Here is a 5,471-nt window from a genome sequence, read left to right on the forward strand (position 1 = left end):
GGTGCCCCCAAAGGGGCGCAAAGGAGGGATTTAAGAGACAGGATAGACAGGAGCAAGAGTTGGGGACCAGGAGCAATAAGTATTATAAAGAAGGCAGGAGCGAGGTCTAGAAAGATCACTGAAAGAAGAGGGGTCAAATATCGTCCTCCCCCCTTACCTTGCGCCTCCTGGAGATCCAAGACCCTTCACGCCAAAGGCTGCGGGAAGCTTCAACCCTAGTTAGAACGAGCTTTGGAGCCAACGACTTGAACAGTTACAGGGGAGCCAGACATTGTACCAGCTGCTATGGAATGAGGTACACGTGAATGAAACACCGCTTTTACCTGTGGGAATTGTAGAGTCGGGAAGGGGGAGGGGTATTTTTTAGGGGTATTATTTAGCCCTCCGATGCACCACACACCGCTGAGTGGTTTGCAAACACAATTGAAGGACATCGTTCCCATCTCCAGATGAGAAAAACTGAGACAGAAAGTAGTAAGTCTCCTTATCCCAAATCACATAGCTAACAAGTGATGGAACCAGCATCTGCCCTGAAGTCTGGCTCCAACGCCGTGCTCTTAACCACTCTCCTCGACAAAGAATTGAACTTGAGATTGCTGTGCATGTGGAGAGCAAGATGTGTCCAGGACATGATAGGAGCACCGAGAAAGTGTCCCTAGCCCAACTTGGATTGAAATTCTGCATCCAGCCCTTACTAAATGTGAGACCTTGGGCAAAGAAGTTACTCCCTTTCAGCTTTAGATTTGCCATCTCTAAAATGGGTTCGAGTATATCAAGCACATGGGATCATCTTAGAATGAAAGGGGATAATTACATAAAGCATCCAACGCAGCACCATCTAGCCGGTTACATAGTACATACTGAGTTAATGTTGCTTTCTTCCCCTTTCTGTCTGCTTTGCAGCTGGGAAATGGTAGGGGCTAGCAGCCGGAAGCTGAAACAGGCACAGAGTGCACTGCTGGGGGTGGTATGGACAGGGACAGCCTCTGTGGGGTGCTCCAACATGACCTTGTGAAACTTAAGAAAATGCGACGAGGTCCTTAAGGGGTCAGACGTGGGCTACTCATCACCACATTGTCTTTAACAGTGGGAAGTGGGAAGCAAGCTAGATATCCATCACCTGGAAATGAATCAGAAGATTAGGGGGACTGTCTATTATGGAATACCTTGTAGGAGTTAGGGGTAATGTACTATCCATACACAAAACATGGTTAGAACCTAAAAACATAGTTTATGAGTAAGAAGTAAGAGTCAGAAAGAGCTCTATAGCCCGATTCCATTCATATAAAGAATACTTGCACACTCAAAATAACATTGTGTATTTTATAATGATGCCCATGTACCTAACTTATATATCTGTGTGAATAATGATCCCCAAAGATGTCCACATCCAAATCTCTAGAACCTGTGAATTTGTCATGTTCTAATCAAAAGGGAGTGAAGGTTGCCAATCAGCTGACCTGGAGGTGAGTAGCCCGTCATGGATTATCCGGGGGGCCCCAATGTCATCACCAAGGTCCTCACAAGTGAAAGGCGCAGCAAGAGAGTGAGTGTATGAGGGATACAGGTGAGAAAGCCTAGACCAGCCATTCCTGGCTCTAAGGATGGAAGAGGGCTGGGGGCCAAAGAACTCAGGCAGCTTCTAGAAGCTGGAAAAGGCAAGAAAACAGATTCTTCCCTCGAGCCTGCAGAAGGAACACAGCCCTGCCAACAAATGAGTTTAGTCCAGTGAGACCCATTTTGGGCTTCTGACTTCCAGAACGGTAAGATAATAAATTTGTGTTGTTTTAAGCTACCCTCTTTGTGCTAATTTGTTACAGCAGCAATAGGAAAGTAACAGGATGTCCGACACATTAGCATGAGCACTCGTGGCGGAGGAGGAAGGGTACGAAGACCAGAAAGGAAGGGGGTGCCCGTGATGTTACGCCCCGTGCTGAGGAATACTCCAAACTCTTCCTGAGGTGAAAGGCAAGAGGGAGAGAAAGGAGGGAAGGGGAATTGGGGGGGAGGGGGTGCAGAGTGGAAACCGAGGGGAGCTTGTTGGGTCGGTGGCATGGGTCACACGTGGTCCTGTGCCATATGGGGCCCCAGGTGCTCTGACTGAACCACAGCATGGGTGAGGACCGACAGCCCCCCAGGGGGTGCACGGTAAAGGAGCAATCATTCAGGTGGGTCAGATGAAAACAGATTCTAGAGTGACCTGGAACCTAGCCGTGGTTTTCCCTGGGTTCGGGGTGTGATACTAAGCCATCTTCCCAACCACACTTCACCAAAAACTACTTCTGGGGGCGCCTGGGTGGCTCAGTCGGTTGAGCATCCAACTCTTGATTTTGGCTCAGGTTGTGATCTCAGGGTTGTGAGATCGAGCCCTGCGAGGGGCTCTACGCTCAGCGGGGAGTCTGCTTCTCTCCTGCTCCCTCTCCCTCTGCCCCTCCCCCTACTGTCTCTCTCTCACTCTCTCTCTAAAATAAACAAATTTTTTAAAAAGTCTACTTCTGAGCTGGGTATAGAAGACTAATTTTAAAATGTCAGAATTGCCTTTATGGTGTATTAAACTGCTGTATCAATACCAAGTTTACAGAACCTCTTCCAGAAAACTGAAGAAGATGGAATATTTCCTAACACATTTTATGAGGCTAATATTATCCTAATGCTGAAACCAGATAAAGACAGGACAAATAAGCTACAAATATCCCTCATGCGCTTAGATACAACCATCCCCAACCAAGTATTAGCAAACTGAATCCAGCAGTATATAAAAAGATTAGATACTGTGACCAAGTGGGATTTATTCCAGGTATGCAAGGCTAGTTCAACATTCAAAAATCAATCCATGTGGGATGCCTGGGTGTCTCAGGTGGTTAAGCGTCTGCCTTCAGCTCAGGTCATGATCCTGGGATCCTGGGATCGAGCCCCGCGTCGGGCTCCCTGCTCAGCGGAGAGCCTGCTTCTCCCTCTCCCTCTGCAGCTCCCCCTGCTTGTGCTCTCTTGCTCTCTCTCTCTGTCAAATAAATAAATAAAATCTTTAAAAACATCAATCCGTGTAATCCACTATATCTAGAGGCTAAAAAAGAAAAAAACCTTGTGATCTTATCAATTGATGCAGAAAAAGCATTTGACAAAATCCGACGCCCAATCATGATAAACATTTCTCCACAAACTAGGAATAGAGGGAAGCTCCTCAGCTTGATAAAGAGCATCTACAAAACACCCACACCTAGCATCATATTTAATGGTAGAAGACTGAATGCTTTCTGCCTGAGATCAGGACTCAGGCCAGGATGCCTATTCTCACTACTCTTATTCCACATAATCCGGGGGGAAATGGTGTACCTACTGGGCCTTCCTGGGTTTCCCAACAATAGGAGCCAAGATCTGGACCTCCAGCTCACCCCAAGGCAGGTGAGACCTCCAGGAGGCAGCACGCACCCCTCCCCATGCCTAAATGGCACCATGTCAGTCTGAGGTCCCTCCCACTGACCTCTCTCGCATGCTTTCATACTTTTTTTAATGAAAACATTTCCTCTCCACATTGGTTATTCGATTCCAACTCTCACGGCGTCCTTTCGCTCTTTTGAGCTTCCCAAGTTACCCTCAACCCAGTCCAAGCTGAGAGAAGAATCCAGACGGCATGCTGTTTCGTAATACCTGAAATCAGAATAAGAGCTTACCTTTTATAACACTCCACACATTGCAAAACGCTTTCTTGTTCATTAGCTCAGCAGCTCTGAGCCTCTTTTCGCGCCTCTGTGCTTTCCTTGGCTCCCCGCTGGTGGAATGAATTGCTCCCTCCTCTGAGCTCCCATAGCACTTTGTACACGCACCTATCCCACACCTGACACTTTCTATTACAGCCCTCGTTCAGGTCTCTCTGTCCCCTGCCAGACCAGAAGGGACCACACGGTGATTAATTGAGCATCTTCTCCCCAGCCCTGACCATGAGCTCAAAGACGCGCCTTCGGTGTAGCTCAATGAAAGAGGTAGGTATTATTGGCACGTGGAAAGGACTCAGGAAGTGGTGGCTGGAGTGGGGGTGGCAGAAAGATGAAGGAGCTAAGGCTTTGGATGCACAGAAGGACCCCATCAAGGTGACACAGCCAGATGGTGACAGAGCTGGGCTTTGACACAGATCTCTCGGCTTTCATTCGGATAAACAGACACTTCTCACCCACTGATGTCCTGCCCTGTAGCTCTGGAGGGAACATCCCCCAGGAAAGCAGCTGAGGGTTTAATTCATACCTCGGCTGTGGAAGCTAAAGGGAAAGAAAGAGCCTCGCTCCTGCCGAGCCGAGGCGGCACAGAAACCGAAAAGCTGCTGGGACTCTCCGAGCCTCTGAAAACAGAATGCAAACCACAGAGCCCAGCCTATGACAAGTTCAACAAAGTTTTTCAGGCTGAACTCTGAACTTTGAGAAGTCTGGAATCTTTAGCAATTGCTTATTGCCTGCAGGAGAGATGCAGTTAGTCCCGTGCCTTCTGGGCATGCCCTTAGCTGCAATCCTCATTGAAGTTCCTATGCCGCTGCTTTCAAAACTGCTCAAATTCCTTCACTCAAGTGTTCTTAGCACTTATGTTGATAGGGAATACTTCAAAGGGTACATCTTTACTTTATCAAATCTGATCTAATTTTGCAGATGGAATCAAAGAGGTTCATTTTGAGTCTAGTCAAGTTTGCCAACCATCCCGGAGAGGAGGCATCAGTGCCTTGTCCTCTGGGCAATTAACCTAAACTGAGAGGCCCCAAAGATGCTGGGAGGGGGGGGGAGGCTTCCGGCCATGCAGACCAGAGCTCCCTGGGAGGAGGCAGGGCCCTCCCTTGGAGTGAGGGGGACACAGGGAAGGGAAGGAGAGCTCTCTGACATCCGGGGACCCAGAGCTGGTCCTTCTCCAGAGCAGTCAAACACAGCAGGGGTGTTGTGGGGGAGTTCAATGAAGAGAGCAAATATAATGAGCTTCGGTGTGCCTGGTGGTCTTTAGAGTTGCTATGTGGGGTAGGGGAGCCCCGGATGCGCGCAGCCAAGGCCCGGAGTATGAACCTTCACCCTCAGCGGCAGGAACAATTATGCTTCTCTTCTCCCAACCTGGCACTTTTTATAAAATCCAAAACTTGATGTCGCTGCTAATTTGCCCCTGATACCTGCGTTTGAAGCTGGATCCAGGCATAGATTCAGCTGCCTAGCCAGACGGTAATTTCCAACTGAGCTATTATGATTGTTACAGTAAAATGTCTGTCTGCATACAACACACCAGGTTGGGGTGGGGGGGAGAGTCATTGATTTGGGTGTTCAGAAAAGTTCTCTGTGGCTCAGAAGAGACAGTTCTGGCTGGTTTTACTTTATTTGGATAAATACTTTATATTATGGCCACTTCGCATTGAAATTGAACACGAAAGCAAAAGGGGATTCAGTTTTCAGTGTCCTAAGCTCTGGGGTCCCCCTTTTTAAAAAGCTCTTCAGAAACTCACACACACA

General features: G+C 48.1%; 1 long non-coding RNA gene across 1 annotated transcript; it reads right to left on the reverse strand.

Moving 5' to 3' along the window:
- Positions 1–2,769: 2,769 nt before the first annotated feature.
- Positions 2,770–4,809, reverse strand: LOC145722020 (uncharacterized). Its single transcript, XR_014146055.1, has 2 exons — positions 3,482–4,809; positions 2,770–3,001 (listed from the first exon to the last, which is right to left on the reverse strand). It is a non-coding gene; the product is annotated as an uncharacterized LOC145722020 (long non-coding RNA).
- Positions 4,810–5,471: the final 662 nt, after the last annotated feature.

This window comes from Leptonychotes weddellii, chromosome 6 (assembly GCF_054177405.1).
Source record: "Leptonychotes weddellii isolate Sample4059 chromosome 6, ASM5417740v2, whole genome shotgun sequence".
Taxonomy (NCBI): Eukaryota; Metazoa; Chordata; class Mammalia; order Carnivora; family Phocidae; genus Leptonychotes; species Leptonychotes weddellii.